Here is a 13,874-nt window from a genome sequence, read left to right on the forward strand (position 1 = left end):
TGATGGTTAACTCTGACCTTCCCTTCACGTATGAAGATTCTCCTCCCTCCTCTGCTTACATTAAGGTCACTGTATTGCACTGGCTACTGGTTTTTATGCCCCCATCCTAATAGGGTCGGCCTGGGGCCATCCTCATACATTTTTTGAAATTTTCTGAGGGTGGCACCAGCTGCATAACTGCTTCTCCTTTCCCCATTTCACATGTAGGGGGAGACTGATCCATAAACTTGCCGGGGCCCCCTACCATCTACCATTTACCACCATAAATATTAGGGAAGTATGTTTTTGCAAGATTTTTGCCATATTAGATTTATTTTTCTAAAATTAGTAATTTTCCCATTTTACGTGTGGGGGTAGACTGATTCAAAACCTTGCTGGGACCCCCTACAATTTACCACCACAAATATTAGGGAATTATAACATAATATATGTTTTCGCAAGTTTTTCGCCACAATATATTCTTTTCTCTAAAAAGAGCATACTTGCCATGGTTCTGTGCCTGAGTACACGTTTTAATTAAGATTGAGGATGAAAAAAGACACTATGGATGAAATCCATCTACCAGTAACATGGTTACGCCATTGACTCCACGTTCACATGACCGGAACTGCTCCTGCTTGTATTGACGGGAAGCAGAGAGCCTCACCACCTTCACGACGAGGATTTGGAAACTATCCGAGTGGTGCACCCACATTGATGTAGTAAGGAGGAAGGGGGATAAGTGGTGGGACTAGTCTGTTAACATTTCTAGCAGTGATCATTGATGCAAGGCCACTTATTCTTTTACAGTTGATCGCCTAACAGTCTATGAAGTCCAAGGAACGATATTGGGCTGGCATACATTCCCGTGCAACAGGCTTTGGGTTTTAGATTTATTCTCCTTCACATTATTTTGTTGTAGGGTGTAGGGTGTATATACCGGCAACAGGAACATTTCCATTTTAATCCTGTCATTTCCATTTTTTTGAAACCGCAATCCAAATATACTGTGAGATTTTACGACTATGTGACGAGACGATTATTTATTTATTTGTTGTCTTCACAATCATACTCTCCAAGAGAATATGCATATTGGTAACATCTAAAACATATGTTTATATGTGTGTGTTTGTCTTCTTCGGAGTTTGACTACAAGAGGTCACTCCCAACACCTCGCCATTTCTAGAGACTCAATCTATAAAACTTGGTGAGTGATCCTCTCTTACACAGCACTAAGGAGGACTGGATGTTTTGAACGGGTGGATTACTGGAATGTGTCTAGTGGGTATTTTTTTTGTGGGAAATTCTGCACATCGAATGTTTGAATCTAAATTGGACTAGATGCTAGTATTAACATCGAATAGCGCCTACGAGCGTTCCTTGTAGTGAGTGTTGAATGTAGGTATGACTAAGCATACGAGGGCCAGATCCTACTTCTCCCTGTAACTTTGTTGTATTTTTGTTTTTGGGTGACTGAGTGATTATCCTTTCCCCTTTATTTTCTCATTTCACAGAACATGAATTGTGTGTTGATCAAGGTATCTCTGCATTGCTAGGTACATATTTCACAGATACTGGAGGTAGGATCAAAGGGGACCTCCCTTTTTGAGTGTCGAAGGGTCCTGATGAATACCGAAGTAAACCGGTTTTATGGGCATACCTTTAACAGCAGAAACATGTCGACACCTTGGCAGTAAGGAGGGGTGAAGGAATCTTAATTTTCTCCTTTCACTTCCATCCTTCACGTTTTTTAAACTAGCTGGATGGCCCTGGAATAAAATTGAGAGTGAGTACACATCCAAGCTAGTTTTAACTCTCACTGGCTGCACCTTTTCTTCGGTGATCCCAAGAAATGTCATTGTTTGTTCTGTCTTCACCTCCCTTTTGCTCCCCCCAGTCGTTGGTTTGTGCAGGGATGTTTGTAGCACGCCCTATGATGAAGCATATCACAATTTTGTAAGTGAGGGCAGTTTTCTCACAGGGAGCACACACCACTGTCTTTATATTTTTCTCTCTTCCTACTCCTGTGTGTGCTTTTCAGAATGTTGGATCGGTCAAGGTCATAATTGGAAAAATAGTACAAAAAAATTATTGATAGGATTATCTCTTTATTCAGCCGCGGCCCGTGGAGGGAGTTACGGTGGGGCAGGGAGGCGGGGAGGGGCAGGGTGGAGGGTGCTAAAAACCGGCATATGGATAATTGCAGGTAAGTACACAATTTAATTAATAAAACGAAATTCGTAGCGCGCACAGCATCACATTTTGCCATGCAGTGCGCGCTACGAATTTCGTTTCGTCTTTATTGTATGAGATCCCAAACTATCACATAACAAAACTAGTGTTTTACCAAGTGCAAAATCATATTTATTAGCTATACCAATTAGTTTCGCTAAAATGGGTGGATTTTATTACCTGTTTCAGAGAGAAACTGACTTTTTTGCAACAACATGTATGGCTTCAGTATCTCTAAGCATATACTAATGCTGTTCTATAGCTGGGAAAAGTTGCCATCACTCAATGGGAGACGGTATGCATTGCCACCGTGAATCATAACAAAATATAATTAATATCTACTGGTGCTCCTTATCCCTGTCATTGTAATGAGGAAGATATTTCAAGCCCTGAACTGTCTGTGTGACATTTTGATAAATAATGCAGCTATCCGACAAGATTTCCATATTCCTCCTTTCATGTCTGAATGCCTCTGACTTAATCCAAGTTCCTTCGGCATTTATTGCTGTTTGTTACACTAACAAGTGAGATTATGAGAATTCTAATGAAGGCTCCCAGTGAAAAGTCTGTGATTAAAATGCTGTAACAACACTTGCATGCATTTATGTACCTGATTATCATAATCTATTTAGCACAAGTAAACATACAGACAGAAGGGGAAAAGCAACCACACTAACACTTTAGCAAAAAAGAGAATTTAAAATGAGGCAGCAACAATGTAAATATGTAAATGTCTGTGTATTCTTTCTGTCTGTTCCCCCGTCGTCTTATTTTCCCCAGCATGCTCCTGAGACGTCCATGCTCCCTCGCATGTGGTCCCTTTTTGCTAGCCCCAAATGCGTTTTTTGGCCATCTGCTGGGGCCACTATCTTAAACAATGCCACCCAGAAAGCAATGGATATATTTGCAACAACCTTTGACATTACCGAATACAAAAGCTGTTCTTGCAAGGGTTCTCCTCTTTGATTTCTCCTATTTATATACATACAATTGAGACATGTAGTTTTAAAAACAGTTAAGATAAGAAATAACAACAATGAATGAAACTGAAAAGGAATACATTCTAAAATGTAGAGATATTCTGACGTTAAGAAGCCAATGCAAACTAAAAGCACCATGATCTGGGAAAGTGCTTATTGTTATTAGTTTTTACGGTGTTATATTATTTACTATGGCATTACTTGGTAAAATGTTTTTGAAATGTTATGTTATGTTAAATTGTTGTTTGTTGATATATGAGTAATTTGATTAATGTAATAATGTGATTAATGCCTTGTTTACAGTCTGTTTTTATACAATGCGTGTGTTTGGTATATATGATGAATTGCTTTGCAGTTATAGTATGTCATTGTTTTCTGGCTCGCTATCTATTTTTTTCTGTTTATTTAATGTGGGTTCTGTTTGTTTTTAAGCGTTGTGTGGTGTGGTGTAAACTGCATACACATGGCAGTATTCTCTGCTAGTGAGTTAATGTTTTCACAGGCGCATAAAATGGTGTATCCAGGGCCGGCTCTAGGGCTGTGTGACCCGTGCAGCCGCACCTGGAGCTGTCCAGCAGGTTGAAGACAGCAATACAATGTAAATATAACTCTAGCAATTAATGTTCCTGCTGGAGAGAGATAATTTGTCTAGTGACAGTTTCCACTCGTACTAATGTAGTGCAGCGGGTTAATGTGCCTGCTGCAAAGAATGTGTACCAAGCAGATCATAGAACTATATATTATGTGGCTCGTTCAGTGGTCTACTGCCTTTGTCACAGAGATCCTTTTGTTACTTGCAGTCATAAGTTACGACCCTAATACATCACAATGACCTATGAACTGTCATGAAAGAGTTTCACTCCAACTGTATGGTATAGTTTAGAATGTTATGTTTTTCCCCAAGTCTTTCGTTATCCTAATGTTGCTAAAAAGGGTTAGTTTGGGTAGAAAGACGTTTTATTAGTGAAGCCAACCCCAACTACCGTGGTACGTTTTAAATCCTGAGTTTGTGCTACTCCAGACTGAACACTTGAAAAATATACTGCCTACTGGTATGGATGATATATAATTCCTACACATTGTGATACTTGTTGTCTTATGTAACATTTCCTATGGACTGATTTAAACACGTCTAATGATTCATTGATTCTGTATAATATGCGGGTGATGCAAAGGGCTCTGACACCCTACTCTGGAATGAGTAGCGCTATAAAACAAATTAAACGCATATTAGAAAGTGGCAATGAAGAGATGAGAGGCACCAGTGGAGCGTGCTAGTAAGGACATTTGTGGAGAAGGAGGTTTTTGGGGGTGGGGCACCAACAAGGATTGTCGCACTGTAAGTCACCAGTGCTAGAGCTGACCCTAGGTTATCAGGTTGTGTGCCATTGTGAATGATGATTGTCTCTACCTCCTGTGCTTGACGTTTTGCATTTTTTTAATGTAATGTTAGATTTACAAACATTTTGCACTGGGTTAGCGTCATAAAAGCACAAATTATTTTTTCGTTGTAATTTACTTTACCTGTAACATAGAGCAGCGTAAAACACTGGTTTGCGTCACTGAGCATCAAAGGGACATTACATGGGTGGTACATGGGCACTGTCATGCTACCACCCATGAATTTTGATGCAAACCCCTATCTATATACAGTAGTAGACAAGGTTTAGCACCAAACGTTAAGGCCGCTTGAAATGAGGTAAGAGGAGAAATGGTTTTCATTTCTCTTTTCTTTTCCTACTTTGCATGTGTGCTGCACTGTGCAGCACACATACAACGTAGGAAAAGGTTTCAAACTTGTCTGGCCATAGTATTTTGTACAGGAAAAGCAGCCTTCCTGTCCAAAACCTGTTGGACACTCAGGAACACACCCTAGCACTATGGCACTAAGGTGTGTGCCTGGCGCCTGGCAGCTGAAAGTGCCGGCGCTAGGGAAAGAGGAGGAGAATGCCATATCTTTGTAAATATGGTGCTCTCCTCCCTCCCTGTCACGCAACGCAGCATTTTTGACAGCTGTGCTGAGTTACATGCCTATGTTTTTTTAAAAATCTGGGCCTCAGTGTGTGCCTACAGCTCGAGAAAAATTGTTGTCAATAATTTAGGGGCATAAGAAATGTTTTACATTTAGTAATTTAAGTTTTGAAGTTACATGTTTTGGGAATTTTTTTAACAGAGTCGCTCACCAGCTCATGGCAGTTATTTTAGCTAAAACCATGCCTTTAGCAGAACCTTTCTGCACCTATTTGCTATTTTCTAAACTTTAGAAACTTTCCGAAGTTACAGAGGTAAAACATTTGCAGATTTCAAGACAACTAATTGTGACCTTAAGTTTCTTTTAGATATGTTCTCTGATTTCTTTGTTTATTTTCTCGATTAAGCTTCCCTGAGAGGCTTCAGTGGTTTTGCCTATTTGTTTCTCTGACCGATGTATAGCCATTTTTCAGCACAGAGTCGTAATTTAGGTGTATATTCAAATGTGCGCATTTATATGTGTGTGAATTATAAACAAATGTACATGATGGTACACACACAAAAGTGAAGTTTGGATTACTTCAGTCCTTGTGCAACCGTATGTTAGATTGTATGATGGTTGACCAGGCTCTAGTGCCTATATGTTGCGTGGATATATAATTTGACCCTGAGTAATAGTAAATAGCACTTTGGATTCTGTGGAGCGATCGACAAATTCTGCACTGTTTAGCCATAAATCGACTCGTACAAATGAGTGCAGATATACTCGTCTGGAACTCTGTGCAGGTTTCTAAGAGTATTACTGTGAATGTTTTGTAACATTTATCCCTGGGTTCCAGTTTGCAGATTCTACACAGTGGAATGGAGTACAATGAGCAAAAAAAGAAAATGTTTCCCCAACCCTAGGAAGTGATTGGCCGCGGCCGCTGCAGGTAAGTGCGATGGGGCGGGCTGGAAGGGGGGGGGGGGGGGGGGGGGGTGATTTCAAAAGACGACCACAAGGGAAAATTAATAAATAATCAATTTTCACTTGTGGTCGTCTCTCGCAATCCCCCGCCCCCCCCCCCCCTCAGCCGGCCCCACCGATCTTACCTACAGCGGCGGTGATGCATTCCTGCTTACCATCCTAGAAGTTGAGCGACTCCAGCCCTTTGCTGGAGTAAATCTCCAATCCTTTCCAGGGTGGACAAGGTCTGACTGCTCACCACTAGTGAGGAAGTTCCTACCGTGCCTTTCAAGTGGCAGAGAGATATGCACTTGTAAATAAATTTTCGTATGCAGGATTCCTTTTGTGAATTGTTTTCCAATGGGCAGCATGTCCCTGTGGCTGCATGTGTGCCCACCATGAAAAGGGTGGTGGTGAGGAAACTAAGGGGACCCTACAGGGACCCCTGTTGCCCCTGGGCTTGGCGTGCCCCCCTGTCTGTATGCACTCCCTTTTTCCATGGACTGCAAAGTTCTTGTCATGAAGGAACATGCTCTGCCTTGGGACCGCCAAAGCACCGCCCCTAAAATCAGTATGTAAGTCCTAATCTGGCGGGTGGTGTGACTATTGATTTGGTGGTCGAGCAGCGGGGCACTGGCGTGGGAGCCCGTTGAGAGACCGCCAAACTCATAATCAGGCCCTAAGTATTGTAATTGTAACACCCTACTAACAACAGAAACAACACCTTGTAATATTAAACAAATTAACCATCAAATTTTATATTTCAAACCCACACTCGCGTCCATTGAGGAAACGATTACAATTGGTAACCTCCGGGTTACTATTCGCCTCCAAACCCTGAACCATTGGGGAAACTATTTGATTTTGGGGAGTGCGGATTTACTTTTTTACCTCCATATCAACTACCACTCTGTTTAATTTGGGGGAGTTCAAAACTACAATTCTAAATGAGAACCCAGAAACATTAGAGAAAGCTCTTGATTTTGGGAAGTTCACATTTTCTATATTAAATAAATCCAATCTATCATTTACCATTGAGGAAAGTATTTAATTTTGGGAAGTGCAGATTTCCGATTATAACCCTGATCCATTAGGTAAAGTGTTTTATTTTGGGCAATTCAAATTTACTGTTCTAATTCTTACAAAACTAATATTTGCAAAATGTTTAATTTTCTGTAATGAAGATTTCTTTTTATTACTCCAACCTATTACTGGGGAAAGAGTATAGTTTTGGAAAGTTGCAGATTTACTATTCTAGCTCCAAACACTGAACCATTCAGGAAAGTGTTTTATTTTTTGGTGTTCAGGGGCCGTATCATGAGCGTATTGAGGTGCTTTATGGAATGCTAGAGTTGTATGCTGGGTTCATTCCAAGATGTGCAGAGTAGACTGATAATATGTGTAAATTGATCAAGCAAGGCAGGCATTTGTCTTGGATGAATGTATGTACAAAGGTTAGATTTAATGAAAAGAGAGGTTGCCCAAGCCTTTCTGTTAAAACCTTTTGACAGTTGTGATGCAAGTATCAGCATGATTGATATGAGTGTAACCGTCTGGCTGGGAGGAATGGCTAAAGAAGGAGGTTACAACACTTAGGGCTTGTCTTCTTAGGTTTTTATTTATTCAAGACACTGATAGACAATGCATAGAGGAGTTCCAACTCAAAAGAAATCAAAGTGAAAGGGAGCTTCTTTCAGTCCACGTCTTGTCTCTGTTGAAGCTTCTGACGCTCTGCAGTTGTCACCGGGGTTTCCGGATGCTTCTCCGAAGGTGTGGGGCTCAAAGAGAAAAGAAAAGAAACACCCCGGTGTTGTGTTTCTACTTAGGACCCTAATTCGATATTCCCGATTTATGCCCTTGTATGGCTATAATAAATAATATCCTTATAAAGGCATAAGAATCATATCCATATTTAGTAATAGCCCATGCAGTCCAAATACGGCATGGCTACTCCCCTAGACTCCTAGAAAGTACAACGCGTTCTTTAAACAAACCAAGCCTCTAGCAGCCCGGGAAATCCCCCTGCTCTTGTTTTGATTTGCACAAGAACTCCTAGAGTCAGAAAGAACTGTTAGTTCTTGGTGACGTCGTATGTCCAACCTTACGTCAAACCCGGCACCTTTCAGGTATAAATATACCAACTTTGCCTTAAGCAAACACACAGTGGTTTGGAGCAGAGCGGCTATCTACTTGCCCGAGAGCCCAGATGATGCGAGAGCCCACTGACGCCGCCACTCCCTTTTGACGCACTGAGAAAGACGCTGCCTTTTTCTCCAGCCGAGAAAATCCAGCTCCAGTGTTTCCAGCCGCCCTTGCGGGTTGCTGGGATATCGAGTCCTGAGAGAGAGATACAAGACCTCCTTCATTCTATTACCAAGGTACGGAGCTGACTAAACCCTTAAGAGAATTCTTGATTCCGATCCTTGGCAAAACCAACTTAACTTGAACTGCAACTTACTTACTCCTTCCCACGTATTATGCTTAGATCAGGTACACCGGGGTAGGCGTAGATTAGAAGCACCAGTTGAGGACGTTAGTCAATATTTTTATGTATGTATATATTTTATCCATTTTAAAGTATCATATGGCTAAGAAATCATATCAATGCCTTTACAGTATTATTTTATAATACTCCTTTTACTGTACGCACTTTACTTTATGATAAGTATTGCAACTGTGGCAATTCATTTCTCTTGCATGAGAAAGAAGACTGCTCAATAAATAACACCTTTTATTGAAAACGCCCGTCTCTCTATTTCTCTGCACTTTGGTGAAACTAAGTATGCACGATTGACTGAGTGAAATAGCGGTCTATTGTTTTCACACGACTCTAGAGATACACTCTTTATTCTGAGGGAGCAAAGTTGTCATGTTTATGGTTGTCAGAAGCTAATCCCTTCTTGTCTATCCAGGGAAATTAAACTCCTCCTTGTTTACTCGAGAAAGTTTCTAGTGACCTCTGAGCTAGCTGGCAAAACTAATTAAGTGTATAGTCAGTAGAGACCTAGTCGACCTCAGTCCTACGTCTACACTGCTGTTTATATTATTCCAATGCGCAGAGCCTATTGGGAATATAGGAACTACGCTATACCGGATTACTGGCTATGTCCTGGGCCATAGATTAGAAGGAGGAGGAGAGGGGGCGTGAGGGGATCACCGGGGGTCCGTCACCCGTCATAAACCAAGTAACCACACAAGTGCTCGGGGAGAAAACAATAGACAAACAGCCCCGTGACCTCCCTCAACCAACCCTATCCCGTCCCACCCCGTGAATAAAACAGTCCCCTTAAGCGGCCCGTACCTTGTCCAGCCACACTTCTCCAGAAGTGCGGCAGGGCGGCTCGTGGTACCGGTGGCCTGCTGGCTTGTCGGATTCTTGGGCCGGGTCTTCTTCCACACCGGGGTCGGGCTTCTGTTCTGCAGCAGCAACGCTTTCCGTTCTCTCTTCCTCGGATTCACCTCCCTCTCCGGCTTTCGCGCACTCGTTCCGGTAGGGAGCTTCCTTATCCGCCCGCCTCCGGCTATTGGATCCCGAGCAATGACATCGCCTCCATTTATAGGTCCCTGAGTGGTGACGTTGATGTCGAGGGTATGTCGATTGAGGAAATCCAAGAAACGTTAAAGGGGCCGTCTGAATCCTGCGGACGGGGTGGAAACGAACAGGCGTTAACGTCCACACCTCGTCCATCCGTGTCAGCGACCCCCTGACAATGAGTCACCCAGGTTTAGAGGCTGTTTTGCTTAAACATCGAAATGGCAAGGAAGGAGAGGAGTTTGAAGGGAGCTCAGCCATCTTACTCAGTCATGGAACTTGAGGCATTAGCTTGTAGATGGTGCATAGCTCCTTTTAAGACTTGCTTGATGGGTACATGGTTTAGTGCATGTGTTGACCACAACCAATTAACTTACTTGTTAACAGTCAAGGGTGATGGCAAGGCCACCCCCCAAAAAATGCTAAGTGGCAATAAAAATTGCAGGCGTATGATTACAAAGTAGAATACATTCTGGAGACCAAAACATACTTGCTGTTTGCCTATCATGCCTGCCTGTGGAACACATTTAAACAGAAGATAGTGACCCTTTGGATTTAGTTTCTGCATATACAGTTGTTAGACACACTGAAGGAGCAATATCTGAAAAGGAGTCTGTAGTATCCTGCATTTGTATTGTAATGTATTTTACTCCACCTGCACAGCAAGTGCCTGTGCTCTGTTCTCAATAGAATGTTGGAGTCATGATGTGCCTCGGAATGTTGGGACACAGAGAGTTGAAGTGACAGCTAGACTTGGGCTTAGCAGCAGACAGGCTGCTCCTGGTGGGGCTCTCCTTTACAACTTAACTACTTGTTGTTCTTAACTATTCAACATGTTACCTTCTTGAATAAATCATCTTTATTTACAACCTTCCTGCGTGGACCTCCTCACTACATTTATTTGGCGACGAGCATCTGTTTGTGTCTCTTCGCTTCCTCTGTTTTCTTCGGTTCAGCTTTCCTATTGATGTTCTTTCCTCTTCATCTTCGGAATCTGGACCATACACATTTCGCTGTTATTCTTCTTGGTCTGCAGTCTTTCCCTTTCTCCAGTGTTTTTCTCGTTCTTCCTTGTTATGGAGGAATCTCTTCTTTCTCTTCTCCTTGTGCTGGGGTATGTCTTCTGTGCTGTTCCCGTCGTGCCTTGTCCTTCTGTCGTGGGGATGACCCGTACATTTACACAGTGTTAAGTTAGCATGGACTCATTAGAAGTTTAAATGCCATTTTTCTTTCCTGCTCTGCTTTGCACACGACACGCACTTGAGCTATTGTTTAGAGAACACTGAGTATTTTGCTTCACATGAGAATAACTTGTTTTGCTGCATTTCTAAGCTGCTTTGCAGGTTTAGTCTGTATAGTGTGAGCCAAGACCATCAAGGTTATCTTAGACACTGTGGCTGTTGTTCTAACTGATCAGCGCACGTTCTAGACATAACACATATACAGCTGTGGCAACCTCAGATATTGGCGCGTTTAATAATGCACTGCGTAGGCATGATCACACACACTTGGAGAACATTCGTATGCTGAGAGCTTGTGCAGAATCTGATGTGATCCACTTCTGCTAAATACCAGAGGTATGGGGCCGCCTATGTAAGCCTAAAGAGACCTTCTATAGATATAAAATAACCTACTAGCAAGGGAGGGTGAAATACAAGTATATTTTAAACCTGTTTTCAATTACCATTCTAACATGCTTAATCCCTTTGTATTTTATGGAATAGTAACTATGCTGACAATATTATGTCTAATAATATGTCTGCTTGAATTAGCTAAGGTGCTGCGCATGAGAACACGGTGTTAGAAATAAATATTTCAAACTTGCTTGTGTCTCCTTTTACTCCATGTTTTGGACTGGTATGAGAGTATAACGAAAGAGTGTTCTTGTTTTCCACATTGCCTGAGGTAACCTAAGTCGCCTGTTCCGGGTTGTCTAATCATTGGTATTTTTGCTATAGGACAAAGAGCCAATGAGACACTGATGCTAGTCTGGTAGGGGATGTTGGGTACTAAGGTGAGTTTTGGCACACCCTAATTCACTAAGGTCCTAAGTCTCTGTGCACAGTTTGTGTAGGAGCAGAATCCCTGCAACATGGCGCCCAACATGGTTGGTCTTATTTACCAGATGCTTGAGTAGTGCTTATAACAGTCCATGACCCCCTCACTATTGTTTTCGGTTAACAGTGATGACGGATAAAACCTACTTATAGTTACATAGGTCCTTTCAAGCTTGAATCTATCAAAAAGGTTTCCTTTTGAATTACTACCCAGTTGTGCTACATTGTATTGCATTGTACTTCTTCTTTCTGTGTCGTAATGGCTGACACTGACATACCGCAGCATAGTCGCATTGCGGTCCGCAATTATTTGCAGGCTTATAGTGTCGGCTTGGAGGGCATGGCAGTTATTTTGGTGGTGAGTGCTGAGTTAGCATACCCTTTTGAGATTTTCTACTCATGGGTGACATTTCCTCCTGTGGAGGTCGCTACTCAGGTGTTTCACACTTACACACAGCCGTGCCTGGGGAATATGTTCCTTATAGGACACAGGAAGTTCCGATTTCTGCATGGCAGCACCGAGTTTGGTTGAATGGCGCCCTTCCCCACAGCTTAACGGCGATTAGATTAGGTCCTTTGTCCATTCCAGGCACTTCTTGACCTGTTTTGGCTGGATTTACCCCGCATCCTCATTCGGGGACTGTCCCCGTTGCTGACTTGAGGATCCTATACAACTCCGCGATCTGGCTTATTAGGGCCCTTGTCCAATATATCACCCGCAATTACCAGGGCAGGGCCCCTGGTGTTGCGGTGCTTCCTGTTGGACCAAGCGGAATGAAGCTTAGTCACGTTATGGTTAATGCAGTTATGGGCAAGCGTCCCCAAGATAAGGATGATATGCCTTTTTGGCTTGCCGAGAAGTTTGACCAGCTGGAGGCAGTTGTTCCTAATTAGAGTAATGTAGAAAAACACAGGATTCTTACAATTAGTTTGCCCACAGACTTGGTGTCGGACGCCGGTGACTGCGAGTCATGGGGTAGAATTTTTGCGGCAGTGTACACGAGGTGCTTCGGCACTCCGTCAATGGCTGTCCTTCCGACGGTCATTAAGCGTGTTCAAGATGAGCACGGACCTCGTCCTTTCTAACATTAAGGGAGATGCGGTTAACTTTCAAGTCACTAATGCCTTACGCAATGTCATTGATGCCGACAAACCCCGGCAGTTACCGAGAATTATTATGGCTGCTTATAAGACCATAGGCCGTAATAGTTTAGGTCTACAGCCTTTTTCTACAAAAGAGAAAAAGCAGACTCAGGCTCCGAAGTCTGATAAGGTTGATCAACCCAAATCTCAAAACCAGAATTGGAGTAAGAACAAAAAACAGGGCAAACAGCAACAGAAACAGGAGTCACATCCTACATCACCAGTGCCTGCGTCTACTGAACGCGTTTATGATTTGCGCGACCGCTCTACGATTAAGTCACCTGATTGATTTCAGGTTCCTGATCAACGCTCTCTTCGTTCTTTACAGGACACATCGGCCTCATTGTCCGGTGGTGGAGGCGGCAGCAGAGGTTGGGGTGGCCAGCAGAGTCGCGTCCAGCCCCACCCGAAAGACGGAAAAGGCAAGCAGGACGATTCTTCACAGAAAAGACCCCAGTTTCAGAAAAAGAAAGTTGCCGCTTTACCAGCGAGATATGCCACAGATAGTGAGAACGCAGCTTCGGAATCTGACATGGGCCGAGGCGCTGTTGGACAGTGCGGCGGAGATTACCATAGTGCGAGAGGCCCTGCGTCTGACAAGTTTGTTGTTGTTGAGACAGCTGACACTAGAGTAGCTCCCCTTGACAGGCTTTATGAGATTGACCTTTTAATTGAAGGTGACATTCAACGTACCATGAAAGGGGTATTTTGGGAAAATCTTACGTTTACCTATGAAATTTTGTTAGCGGAGGCTGACTAACCCCCACCTTTTGTTCTCACGGCTCCGAGAGGGTAGGAGGTAATCCTCCCTAGTTTCGCGCACACAGTGTCGAAAGAGCATGCGCTGAATTTTGCAGAAGAGTGGGCTAAGGCGATAGCTCCGGCTTTGTACCGTACTCATTGTGGTTGGGATAAATTCTCCCCCCGACACGAGATTCCTTTGTGGTCTATGCCACAGCCTTAACCTCAATATCCCCTGCGGCGTGAAGCGAAGGCTTCCGTGGCAGAAATCCTTGAACAATTGGAATATCAAG

This window comes from Lissotriton helveticus, chromosome 8 (assembly GCF_964261635.1).
Source record: "Lissotriton helveticus chromosome 8, aLisHel1.1, whole genome shotgun sequence".
Taxonomy (NCBI): Eukaryota; Metazoa; Chordata; class Amphibia; order Caudata; family Salamandridae; genus Lissotriton; species Lissotriton helveticus.